Below are 14,329 nucleotides of genomic sequence, written 5' to 3' on the forward strand. Positions count from 1 at the left end.
GCAAATTACTACCTTTTTTTAGAACTGGACTGCTTTGCATCCTGCCACCTACTTGGGAGATTTCTTCTACCAATTAACTATGTTTTACATGATGCATTGGATCTGCCATATAAATGAGAAGCCAAATCATAGTTTTACTGCCTTACAATGCAGAGGGACAGCTGTCTGGGTTTATTAATTTTTGTTTTTGTAATTGGATTCCCGATGGTAAATGCACTTTTTGGCAATCAGTCTCCATAGCCAAACTGATCTTCTGATCAAACAGATTGTTGTAAATACAACATGGTGAATGTAGAAATTTAGTTAGGACAAGCACAGCTTAATAATGCAAGGAAACAATTGGAGCCCTAAATGCACCATATGGGTATCAGGAGAGTCAATTTGCTTCACAAGTGACACTAAAGAATAAATGAAGGGAATTTCCATGTCAGCTATTTCATATACATTAAGATGAACCTGCTTTCTTTATGAGTTCATTCATTAAAGTTATTTTAGAATATGTACATTAAGCTGCTGATTCAAAACTGCCCATGGTTTAATCCCCAAATCATTCATACTAGCAAACATTAATTAAATGCCAAACTACTAATAAAACTATAGTTAATTGAAACAAATGTGCTAATATCCCAATATAATCAGAAATTCCAAGATAGCAGTATAGCTATTCTATTTGGAAGGAATGAATATATCATTTCTTTTACAAGGAAGTGACTAAGTTGACTCTGTTCAAATAATACTATGAATTCTCACAATATTTTGAAAATGATGCAGACTGAGAAAGAGAACTCCCTGTGGGATCATGACCAAGAGAAAAGCCCCTTTCTGTGATCTTCCTGTTGGTTTACCTTGGCAAATGCTGTTTAGGGTGGAGTAGAAGAGAAAGGGATTTGAATTAATAGTGAGACAAAAGGAACTGGATTCTCAGCAGACTACTTGTGAAATTGGAGCTTTGACAACGTCAACAAGGTATGATAAGGGTGAGGGGAGGTGGGGCCTGTTATGGTTCCTGGCGAGGCTGAGCAGAAAGGTACATTCTACATTGTCGGGAGCCACAGGAGAGTACAGAGGTCCAGCAAAGAAGAAGCTGGAGTATTAGCTTTGTTGCAGGGAAGGAAGAGAAGATCAAGATACAAGGACGCTGAAGCCCAAGGAACACATCCCACAGAGCTTTGAGAAAAGGATATGAAACAAGTTTCTTTTCTTTAGACGCAGCCCAATGACTGACCCAGTGAATTCTACCCTAGGATCTGTTATAGTTCATCTGGTTCCCCAATCCCAGGGCTGTACTCTCATTCTTTCAGGAGGCCTTTGTGTCTACGGCTGTGTCTAGCATTGTGCATGAACAAATTTGGGCCTCCCAGTGAATAACTTGACAATCTCTTCTGTTCCTTAGAGCCCCAAATAATCTGCTTTCTCTGTGTTGCTTATATGGATTAAAATGTTGAGTGGGACACTTCATATGCAATTTAGTGCCACAAAAGAAGAAAAAGGCAGTGTGAGGGGAGCCATGATGTTGCATGAGAGCTGGATTTTCTATGCCTGGGACAGAGAATTTTTGAGACTCCCCAGAAGTTTGATGAAGTTGTCCTCCTACCAGCTTTGTAGCCAGCTATTTAAATGTATGTACAAAATGGACAACCAAATCCAGTTTTCAGTCTCAAGGACTTGCCTAGAGTTTACTGTTGTTCAGTTGGCATCTCCCGGATGTGTTTGCTCCATGGCCTTAGAAGGGTATAGAGGCAGAAGACTGTGGGAACTGAAAAGCAGTAAGAATGAAATTGAAGATTATTGTGACAAGGGCCATCTAGGGGTAAAGATGGGGGTGCATGAAGACGCTGATGTGATTTTTTCTGGCTATGGCATTTGAAAGCATTTTTGAAGGTATGTTCCCAAGTACAGTCAGTTCTGCTAGAATGCTTGCTTTGAAAATGTGAATTTGTCCCAATATGATTGAATTTGTCCCAGTATGATTGAAACAATCTGAACAGAACATTTAGGAAACTATTACGGAACAATTTGAACATAATGCCAATTTCACATTTACTTGTGCATGCTTTAGACCATGAGAAATAATAGGTGAATGCAGAAAACTGCACCAGGCTGGACTAGGCTGTGTAAGAATGCACAAAATGCACCCATGTACACATCTCAAACATCGACCAGCTACCTCAGTTAACCACATGTGCTATGAACCACACCCATCCACACCTGGAGTTACAATTTTCCATCAAATTTCAGACTTTTCTTCCACCTCTTCACAGTAACTCGCAAGCTGTAGCCCTTCTATTGTGTACTTCTACAAGCGAACTGCAGGTCTTTTTCAAGGTAAAATACAGTATTTATTGTAGTATATGTGTATTTCTTAACCACCTGATATGTGTAAAACTGTGATACCACTTTTAATAGCTTCCTTTTTTTTTTTTTTTTTACATGTTACTGATGAAGTTTTTGGGTGTTGTTTCCCTGACCCATTTTTCCCATAAACTCTGAGGTTTTTATTGCATGATTTCTAGGAACACATATATTCCATTAGAGCAGAACTTATGGGACATTCAGTTTATCTGCTAATATAATTGGGATGGATTACAAAGGGTTTGGAAAAGGTATTTGTGATTGTGTTCTGGGATTCGGGCAGAAGAGTCCTTCTGGTCTATCCTCTTTCTCAGTGGCATGGATATTGATTTCTCAGTAGTCACAAAATGAGGATGTTTCCCCAGTGCTGTCATGAAGAATCTGATAGAAGCCAGTGTGCCTGAAGAGCAATGAAGACACAGGCTGTGACTGTGGAGGAGGGGGAGGTTGGGAGTGTGGGGGCCTCCCTGATAATGGGTGCCCTTCTGGGGCTGGCAGGTGCTCCCCACCTGCTTTTCCTGCTCCAAGGTGAACAATATACAGTCTGGCCAGGGCTGCAAAATGGACAAATTCTGTGTGTATAGCAGACAGTTGAGTAGCTGGGGACCTTCAGAAATTAAAATGCAAGGATTTTGGAATTGGCTTTCTGGCTCTGTAATTTGGGAAGTTACCAGACCTGGCAGTTAGAGGGAAGAAGAGGGCCAGGAGATAAATCTGTTCTTGGCTGACTTGTGCATGTCCTTGAGGCTCTGCTGGTTTGTGCTAATGGCTAATGAGAGGTTTGGCTCCCACTAGAAAGTGTCACCAGCACTTTATGAGTTGATGGTGAGGGTCTGATGGAAAACAGCTCATTCTCCCAAGCAATGCAGTTAGATTCCACGATGATCTTCAGAGATAGTTTCATTACGATCCTCCGTGGGGGCTCGACAGCCTTCCCATGCCTCCTCACGCCTCCTCATGGGAACTGCCCTCTGCAATGAAGGCCAGTCACGGGGCGAGGCTGCTTAAGCAACCTTATTAATATTAACTCTCATTAGTATTAATATTAACGAGAGTTAATATTAGATTGGTAAATGCAAGGCTTAAGTCTTGCTAGACCTCTGACAATTGTTAAAATGATTGTTGCATACCACTTTTGTCGGAGCAGTAATTTTTAAAACTGTGTTTTTTGCAGCTCAGGATGTTTTAGAGAAACGTCAAGAGAGAGAAAGGGACAGGAATGAAAGAGAGAGAAAGGCAGAATGAAAGCAGAGAGGGCTTTTGGCCTCCTATCCCACTTCAAGGGAAGCAGCTTCACTTTTATGCTTTATAATTGGGATTCGTTATGGGTTAAAATGTGTCTCCCCCAAAGATATTGAAGTCCTAATCCCCAGTGCCTGTGAATGTGACCTTATTAGGAAATAGAGTCTCTGCAGAATATCAAATTGAAGTGAGATCATTAGGGTATGCCCCAAGCCAGCATGATTGTCCCCATCAAAAGTTAACTGGCCAGCAACCAGACGCTGGAGAAAGGCATGGAACAATTTCTCCCTCAGCCCTTGGGAGGAATCAGCTCTGCCAACACCTCGATCTCAGACTTCCAGCCTCAAGAACTGTTAGACAAGAAATTTCTGTTGTTTCAGCCACCCAATTTGTGGTACTTTGTTATGGCACCCCTACGAAACTAATAAAGGATTCTTGGTGAAATTTCATTTGATTAAAAAAAAAGGACATGGAGTTCTGAAATTAAAAATATATGAAAATTATAGTTAGAAAGAGATGGGCCAAGTGGAGAACTGTGGATGCTTCTAATACAGAGCTATACTGTTCAAAGAACACAGACCTCTGTGTCCCAAGATCCTACCAAGACAAAGTCAACCGCCTACTCCCTGACATGAGTATCAAGGCGGTGTTTTCATAGTGGGGCTAGTACTGCACAGCTTTGGATGAGTCATGAGAAAAAGAATAAACATGTCACTTAATATTCAGATTATGTAATAGCCCAATAGAATCATGATCAGAAAAGTCTGATGGAACTTAATGTGTACTCAAAATTGCCATAATAATAGAGTGTTTCATCTTTTTTCATGATTCTGACCACTTGTGTGTTTTCATCAATCCTTGTTTGGTATAAACTGTATTCACCTGTGCTAACACTGCAAGGCTGGAGTCAGTGGGAAGGTATTGGTTTTGGATAATGATTTTATTTAACACCTGGTGCTCATTGCACAGATGTGCATTCTTGCTTCTTCTCTTGACAAGGAGGAGAGAAAATAGATGGGCAGATGGGCCCTTCTGTAGATGCCTTTCATTAAATTCTCCACGGGATGCCTGACTGATCATGAATATCTGTACCTGGCAGAAGATCAGCAGCTCAGGCAGAGAGGGAGAAGACAGGTGGGCTTTTGGCTTAAATAGTCTAAATATATTTCAAAGTCCTGGGATTACTGCATCATGAACAGTTCATTTTGTTTTCTCTGGTACTCTAGTGTGTGCCTACCTGAGGGTGGCTGTCAGAGTGACGTGAAAGTACCAGAGTTGGCCTTGGCTTTCAGTGACTTCAGGTGATGGTGGGAGAGCCCCTGAATCCTCGGAATCAAGGTTGTGAGGGACTAGGTGATGTCCAAGGACGTATATTGCTAGTGACATGCAAAATTATCAGTGGGTCTGGAACCTCTTGTGGTATTGACCAGAGATTGGGGTTGTCTTTGGATATTGGGCTCATGGTGTTGCCACCCAGTTCCAGGAATTACTCAATCGTGGCACCATGCTCTATGTGTGTGGATAAGGCTAGCTCTTGAGTAATGGCCAATGTCCTTATTGAACAAAAGCAGAGCTTTGAGGATTCCCAGAGAATACATTTTCTGACTCTGTCATGTGTCCCAATAACTCTCCCTAGTGCCCACAGAAGCCATCATCACTGATTAAGGCACAGGTATATTCCTCTTCCCAGAAGGGACTAGGAATTCTTTTACACATAGCTATCTAGGCAGTCACTACCAGTAGACTAGTTGTCGTGCCTGGCAAGTCTATTTGCCTTGCCTGTGTAGGGCCTTGAGTAAGCATTCAGCATAAGGCCTTTTGCCTGTCCTGAAATGAGGCCTAGTTCCAGGACAGCTTCCGTGACCTTATAGAGGAAAGTTTTTCTGAGTAAAAGTATCTACATTGATGTCTAGGATCTAACTCTTGGCTGTGAGCCATGAACGAGAACATGCCATCTCAGACATGTCACTACTTACAACTGAAGTCAAGCAGTTGGGCTCAGAACATACTGCATTAGATAGAGAAATTTATCAGACAGCATCCCATTGCACACTGCTGACTTCAAATCCACGGACAAGAAAACATGGACAAGTACCACTGACTATCCCAGTACCCGGTCAAGCTTCTCCAGGATCTTACTAGGAACTTATTAGGCAGGAAGAAGGAGAAGCAAGCCCTTAGCCATGAACTAGAGACTCTCTCTGAGAGGTCTGTGGGGCTGGGCCAGTCTCTCACAAGGGGCCTTTGGTCTAGTTCTTGATCACCTGTTAGTGTAAATTATTTGCAAAGTTAAAATAAAATTGAAGCAAGGGAAGAAAAGGCAAACTGGCATCTATGGAACCTGGCACTTTGCATACACAATCTCATTAATCTTCTCAACAGCCCCAAGAGGTGGGTGATATGATTTCATTTTACAGATGAGAAAGGTGAAACTCAGCGGGACTGTGGACTCTGCCCCAGGTCACAAGCAGGAAGAGGCAGAGGGGAGATTACATTCAGGTCTGCCTAGATGCTGTCCTTATTCCTTAGGGCATCTGCTGCTACCACACCCCCAGTGCTTCAAAAGAAGCCACATCTTTCATATCATGTATTTTGCCTCTTCCAAATTTTAAATAGCTTCTCATTATTGTTTTGGGTCCCTACCCTGCAGTCAGCATTTAAGCAGATTGACAAAACACTGCTGCCCACCTATCCAAGCTTAAAGGCTGCCATTAGTAATAATTCTGACATTTTCGAGGTCATCCCTTCTCCTCCCCTCAACACAGAGACACAGTCTGGCTCCACGTTCAAAATGAAAAAGCAAAATGGCAACAAATGTCAAGTGCAACAGTGATTCTTTCAGACAAAGCACGAAGAGAACAAAGCTATTAAAAATTTCATTCTCCTTTGCCCTTCCATTTACTGGGCCACATCCTTTTTATGCTGCAGGAATCAGCACCACTGAGAGCAACACCTCCTACTCCTACCTAGGACTCAGACATCGCCTCCGTCCGTGTGAACCTAACTGCAGTGAGACCCACGATGGCTTGTTTAGTACAGGGGGTTGGTAGGAAAGATGAAGTAAATCTTGTAGGGTTTACAAGGAATAGGAAAATGAGAGTTCATAGGCCTTAAAGCAATTTGAATATATATGTATATTTATTTGATTTTGGTTAAGTGGAACCAGGCTCTTTCTATTGAATATACATATTTTTTCACTTGACAAAATTAACTGGAAAGTCCTTTTATTTAAAAGAGAACTAAACTTCCTTTTAACTTTGAGAAAAAATAAGAAAATTATGTTCTCTTATATAAATTAGACATTTCTTCATTGGCATCATCATTTTATAAACTACGTATATCAACATGTAATTAAATCATGGCATCAGTACAAAAAAAATTGTATAAGAATGATTCTAGTTTTTAAAATATGAATCTATATAAATGAAACGAATCATCTTCATTTTTAAAAATGGAAAAGCTGAACCATTTGCCACACTTTTTATACTTTTGATAAATCTTGCCCTAGTTGTCTAATCATTGATTTCTAAGAAAATTTTTTTGTCCAACCTCTTTTAGTTCATGCCTCTCTGTTCCACATTCATCATTTGCTGGCCTGAAACACACTGGTTTTCCCTGCTGCCCTTTACATATTACATTAGTGTTTTTGATCTTTATTCTTCTTTAGTAGTCGTGTGATCTATATGGATTTTTAAAAATTCAAGTACTAAGTTGGATTTTTCTGTCTTGTGGGTGACAATCAAGTCTTAGAAATCTGACATTCTAAATTCACTCCATATCTTCTAAAAGGACTGGGGGCCCTGGTTAGTAGTGTGTGTAGCTAAGGATCACAAAACAGGTTCACTTTTATTAAATAAAACAATAAAATACGGGAAACAGGGTGAATGTTGTATTTAGTAAAATTACATTGAATCTCTCAGCAAGTGGGATGTGCAGTGAACAAAATGAATTGGTCTGAACAAAGCCTGTCTTTTCCCCAGGCCACTCTTTTTTCCCCACAATACGCCATCCAGTCCTTGCTTGAATAATGCCAGTTTCCTCCGGCTCCCAGTCCCGCCTGCCAGCACGTTGTGCCTGGTCAGCAGTCTGCATGTCTGCACGGCCTATTATGTGAATGTCTGCTTAAAACTTCCTCCTCTCTGATTTTATTTCATGTCTTCTGGGATAACCGTGATAAGCCAAGGTAATAAATATAAATGCTATGTCAGTCACTTAGAAAGTTTTCATTCCTGACCTGATCTGCTTTCATCATTCGCTGCGGGTACCGCATTCGTTGTGTCGCAATTCATCACTGCTCCTGGACAGGACACATGTTCGGGTCCCGTGGGATGTTGAGGACAAGTGAGCTCAAGAAGCCCTGCATCTCTTTTTGTCAAACTTCTGGTCTGGGGAAGGAGTGATGAAGGTTGCTCGGGGTGGGGGGAGCGTTAAATAAATATAAGGCAAGGAGTCAGCTTTTAGTTGTAGGACTTTCTTTTTCAATCAGTTAACCAGGAGGTCAACAAATCTACATTGCGAAAAAGAAGATTTGTAAAACATATAGAAGAATAAGAATTGAAAATATGTAACTACTGCAAGCATCCCTAACTTTGGATTAGGGATGATTTTCTGATTTTCTCTTAACAGTAAGAAATCCAATACCTAATAGGATATTCCTTTTTTAAAATCTCTAATGATATCCAAATAGGCTCTAGTTCTAGATGGTGGTTGTTTGATGATTTATAGTTATGTACAATTTACCTGGTAGGTAAAACAGACATTATTTCATCCAAACTTCCTTTCAGGTGTGGAGCAGGGAGGTAAGAGGTACTGGAGGCTCAGGGCACCGTAAACCCTTCGTAGGCAGTGTATAACAGTGGTGTAGGTCATGGAGTGTCGGGGGTCGGGGGGGGGTCGGGGATGAGGGGCTGTGATTCATCACCTGCCCAGGTCCGATGCTTCTGCCCCCAACAGACCTAACGAAAGGCAACAAAAGGCCAATTGGGGACAGCCACCAAATGAAAGAAGCTCCTTTGACCACAAATTCTTTCTCATTCTTGTCTTTTGTCTCAATCTCCCTTTTAACAGGACTTCAAGAAGATCGCATTCAATACTAATACATCAACATTTTATGTTGAAAAACTAATATAGACAATGTTCCCATTAAGGCTTGACTATCAATACTGGATAATGTTGAAATCAGAGGGAATTGAAATAAATTAAATTAGTATCTGCTAAGAGCAATGGAGTGTGGACCTTTTTATTAAGCAAAAAGTTCTTCCACTCTATTCTTGAGTAAAAAATAATAAAATTCTTTTGCCCTGATTTCACATTTTATTGTGTTAACCTACAGCTTAAGTAAGACTCCAAGTATAAGCAGTTAATCTTAAGTTTTCTGAAAGGAACCTGAAATCCCTGCCACCTCTGGAAACAAAGCATCCTTCTTGGTTGGATGCGAGTACAAAAGATTTCTAAGGAGTTATTTTATTCTGTGGATACTTTCACTTTTACCCAGTTTAATATTCAATAACCCTGGAGAGTTCCCCCATTATGGCTTCTATAAATAATGGAATCCTTTCTTTTAACAGCTCAAGGCAAAAATGAAAATACGTTAAGTTGCAAAAAAATCCTTAAGACAAAAGGTGCCCTGTCCTATCAGCCAGGCCAATGATCTGCATGTTCGGGACATTTAAGTTCACGGTTCAGCTTTTGCCCTGGCAGCTAGTATTTCTACAGAATTAATTTGGAATGCAAATAACCTTTCATCTTAAAGTTTAAAATGCTTCAAATCACTTCTTAGTTATAGATTTTAGGAACTTGGTATAAAGTTTAAAACTTCAACCAACTAATAAGTTAGTCCTCAAGCTTTTTTACTTGTCGCATCACATCTCGTTTGTGTGGATATGTTAATTAGTTTGATTTACTCACTCCATATTGTATACATATATCAGAACTTCACACTGTACTCCAAAAATGTAATATAATTATGATTTTTCAATTAAAAAATTATACTGGGCTCCTTGGGATAATCCAGGACAGTCTCCTCACTCCAAGGTCCTTCATCATAATCACACCTGCAATGTCCCTTGTTCCATTAACAGGTTCTGGGATTAGGACATGCCCACCTTTGGGGGCCTGTGCGCTGTGCACCACAAATGCCTGGCTGCAGGAGGTGTGTGAACTCTCTAGCTGGCCTCTTTAATTTGAAAGTCCCTGGGCAAATGCAAAAGTGTGACACAGGCAAGCATGTGCATAGCTGTCTCTGAGGTGCTATGATGAAATGCTGTTCATACCTGTTCACATGATTTTTCCTTCTCAAATTTGCTCACTAGGTCATATATTGAATGCAGACTTCATTTGCTATAACTATATTTTTCCTTTATGTGGGTTGAGTTGCCAACTTTTTGACATAGAAACTGCGGACTGAAACGGTTGGAAATACTCTGGTGGTATTAGCCTTGCTTGGAATTATAACATTTATTAGTGGAACTCCTTTCATCCTAGAAGGTCGGGCAGCATTAAGACAGCGAAGATACTATCAATATGACCCTTTCAGGCTATCTGGACTTCTGGAAGTCTCTTCATAAAAATATTTTTTAGCACTAAATATGTAGAGAGCAGGGTAAAAGAACAGGAACCAAAAGAAAAAAAGTCTTACTTTCTCTTTGATTGTTTTTCAAGCCCCAGGGGAAAGGTAAAACCATGATTCATAACTAAAAATTAATTTCTTAGAAAGCCTGATGGCGATGTCTGGGGTGGAACTGAGCAGATTATGTTAAACAATGGTATCTGCATTATAAACACTAAATGTGTGTGTGTGTGTGTGTGTGTGTGTGTGTGTGTGTGTGTATAAAAATCAGGCCACAAATAAGTCAATATCCTTTTGAGATCTCTGTTTTTCATGTGGAACTAGCAATTGGAGAATAATTTTGGGTTAGGGAAGATGTGTGCCAAAAACATTTTTTTTCTCCTAGTGATATCAGTAAGGCTGGGCTCATATTTATGAAAGCCATTTATTCATTCAAAAATATGTATTAAATACCTACTAAGAGCAATGCTGTGGAGGGGATATATGTGGATTTGAATATGTGAACATCAAAATAAAATCCACCCATCTTCAATCTAATTTACAATCTAGAAAGGAAATACTGCAACTAATGTGTGATTCCTGGGGTGTGGTGAAGTCAATTTATGAATGTCTCTGATCTTCTAGTTTGAAACTCACTTCTAATTTCATTTATCTGATCCATACCAAAACATTAAAATGAGGTATCTAAAACAAATTTATTTCCTTTTATTTAGAATTTTAAAAAGCTAAAACAGTAGCCCTTCAGATACAAACAGTTTTTGTTTTTTCTACTAATTGGTAAGAGACTTTTTAGGAAACCCAAATCCATTTGATAGAGACATAGGTAATCCCTAAATATTTCATTCTGTGGTGGTGTGAAAATCTGTTTTTTTAAACTCAGGCAGAAACCTTTAAAATCTTTAAATAGGAAAGTCTGTCAGGCTTAGCATATTTTAGGTTGGTTAAAAAAAAGAAAATTGAGAGTGTGCATAAATAAAGGAAATAAAGTTGATAATAGAGGAGGCATTCTTGTCATTAAGTTTTTAGAAGGAGGAAAGTAGTAGATCAAAAACAATGCGATAAAGAAATTGCATCTTTATGATACTTCACTTAGCAGAATGGGCTCCAGCTCTATCCAGAATAATACAAGAGGTGCTAGATCACCATTGTTTTTTGTGGCTCAGTAGAACTCCACAGTATACATATACCACATTTTATTAATCCACTAATGTATTGATGGTCACTTGGGTTCTTTCTACATCTTTGTAATTGTGAATTGTGCTGCTATAAGCATTCTAGTGCAGATGTCTTTTTTATAGAATGTCTTTTTTTCTTTTGTGTAGATGCCCAGTATCACAAGAATGGAAAAATAAGCACCACATGTATTCACCATCAAATTGCTATTAACTGATCAACACTTAAGTGCGCATATGGTAGTAACATTCATTGGGTGTTGGCAACGTGGGAGGGGGGAAGAGGGGGTGGGTATATACACACCTAATGGGCGTGGTATACACCGTCTGGGCGATGGACTTGCTTGAAGCTCTGACTTGTGTAGGGCAAAGGCAATATATGTAACCTAAACATTTGTATGCCTGTAATATGCTGAAAAAAATAAATAAATAAAAAGAAAAAAAGAAGTTGCATCATTGTGGGATTTCTGCCTGTTGGGGAGGTGGGATGGTCATGTGTTAGAAGGGGGATGAAATTAAGTCAGAAGTGTCTACATTCTGTGGTGCTCAGACGTGAAGTCAAATCCCTATAATCCTTGTACTCGGGTGCAAGGCAGGAGAAGACCCCAGTATGGATTGAAATTTCTCCCCTAGTTACGCAGAGCTAACAAAGTTAATAAAAAATAACACTCTCTCACCTTTTTTTTTTTTTCATTAGAAGAGTCCAAGTTATCCTGGTGACCTTCAGGAGCAAAAATATCATTGTCTGACTCCAGCTGAAGGGCTTTGAGCATGTGTACATTTTACTGGGATGATTGGAAACTGGCTTCTCAAATGCTAAGGAGTTTATTCTTTTGGATATAGTCCCTGGGTTTTTTGTGTAAATTAAAATAAATCTGTTTCTAGCTCTGATACCTAATAATTGTGTCCTATAAGTGCAAAAAACTTCCATATATGTAGTCAGTAGCTCCCCCACTAACCAATACCCTCACCTGCTTGATCTGAAGGATGAATTTTCTCTGGCTGAAACTTATGTAGGCATATTGGGAACAGAATAGCATTTACACATCAGACAATTATGGGATAACTTGAGAGTTACCCTATCTACACAATTTTACTTGTTTGTATCTTCCATTTCTAATTAAATTTATACCAAATCCACAAAGTTCTTTCTAAATGTCCCACCCATCTTCTCTCATGTTCAGAGAAGCACTTTGAGCAGCACCTCACCACATATATGTATTGATACCTTTGCACACTTCGATATCTTAAGACTTAACTATTTTCTCTGCATACATTTTGTTTTCCTAACAAGTTTTTAGAGTCAAGAGGGCTTATCCTTACTTTTATCACTCTTATAAGCATTAGGATGTACCTTGCACATAGTAGGTGGTATTTAATAAACACAGACTTTATAATTGATCCAATTTCAACTAAGTTTGAGGTCTCTCTTGTTATTACTCCCCCAACCATACTGCATCTTCCTACAATGATATTCCTTTTGGTGGGGAGGTATATATTGGATCATGTTTAATTAAGCCAAATCACTTTTGCAATTTCAAATTGTTTTTGGCATGAGAGACAAAGTCAGTTAGCTCAGGATATTTTTTCATTAACCCCAAAGCATACTGAATTTTTAAAAATAGTGTGAATATTATTTGATAGTGTACCTCATTTTGTAGAATTTACTAGCACTCTAATAATTATTGTTACAAATCAGTAGACAGATGGAAAAAGAGGAAATGCTGAGCTACAGAATTGGAACAGAAAGACCATGCTCTGGTCACCAAAACTGCCACTACATGTGGAGACTATAATACAATGCCATATACATTGTTTTCATATGCAGAATAAAAATTTTTTCACAGAACACTTAAAAATCACTTTAAAATAATTTTAAAATCTTACTGGAATTTTCAGGCCTAGGAAAAGGATTCTTTAAGTTACCTGACACTGATTATGGGGCTGTTTCCTCTATCTCTATATTATTTAATATCCACTCTACAGTTCAGTAGTTGTGATCGTTATTAAATCATTAATCACTGATTTAAAAGAATCACGAGGTAATGTTTTAATCTTAAATGGGGATAGTGTTACCTTTCCTATTTCATGAAGACACATAGAATCAATTGACTTCAAACATATTAAATAAATTGCAAGTTTGTGAAGACAGAAAGAAGATAACATTCATTAAAAATAAATGCCAGTTCCTTATACAGAATGTCATTTACAAGGCCCTGACACTGGGGAAGTCGCTACTCCTTGCTAATGTTTTCTTAGAAAACAAACAGTGGAATCTTGCAGGAATGTCAAACCGAGGCAAGACAATGAGTCAAGTCTTCTCTGTGAGTGAACTTAACAGAAACTGCATTTATTCTCTTTAATAATAAATGTACCTATCAACACTTCCGCTTTCTAAACTCATTTTTTGTTTATTAAAAGGTGTGGGGTTCACTCTATTCAACTCCTCATACAGATGTTTGTATCTTTAACTTCTCGAATAGTTTAAGTGCTGCTTAAATTCCCGTTCTGGCCCCTGACTCCTGTTTCTTAATCATCTCTGGGCCCTGGTTCATGCCAGAATCATCTCCAGCTTGGAATTCACCTGAAGATCTTGTGGCCCTTGGAGTTGGAGCCAAAGCACAGGAGGCAGACGCAGCTAGAGGCCGCTCGGCCCAGCTCCATCCTCTGCTGGCAATTTTGTTCTGGGCTGCCATTGGTGTCAGAAAAATACATGTCATTCTGTGCACTTGACAAGAGCAGCTGCTGCTTTGTCTTTTGGTTGTACTAAAGTGAATCTTGAGATGATCAGAAAGGGTCACACTGACATTATGAAACTTAAAAAGTCCTGAGCCATGATCACACCTGGATGACAGGTGACAGAGCTAGATCCTGTCTCTTAAAAAAAAAATCCTGAAAATTGCAGATGAAAGATAGGATGATATTTAATGCATTTGCTAAACCTTCCTTATATTCTATGGTCACAGGACACTGTGTATTCAAAATCTACAACAAA

The 14,329-nt window shown here is 39.2% G+C and overlaps 1 protein-coding gene across 1 annotated transcript in view; it reads right to left on the reverse strand.

The window, feature by feature from the left end:
• NKAIN3 (Na+/K+ transporting ATPase interacting 3) overlaps nucleotides 1-14,329 on the reverse strand; it is a 360,954-nt gene that overhangs the window by 72,948 nt on the left and 273,677 nt on the right. The gene's annotated exons all lie outside the window — the stretch shown is intronic.

Source organism: Propithecus coquereli, unplaced genomic scaffold (assembly GCF_000956105.1).
Source record: "Propithecus coquereli isolate 6110/MARCELLA unplaced genomic scaffold, Pcoq_1.0 Scaffold277, whole genome shotgun sequence".
NCBI classification, from domain to species: Eukaryota; Metazoa; Chordata; class Mammalia; order Primates; family Indriidae; genus Propithecus; species Propithecus coquereli.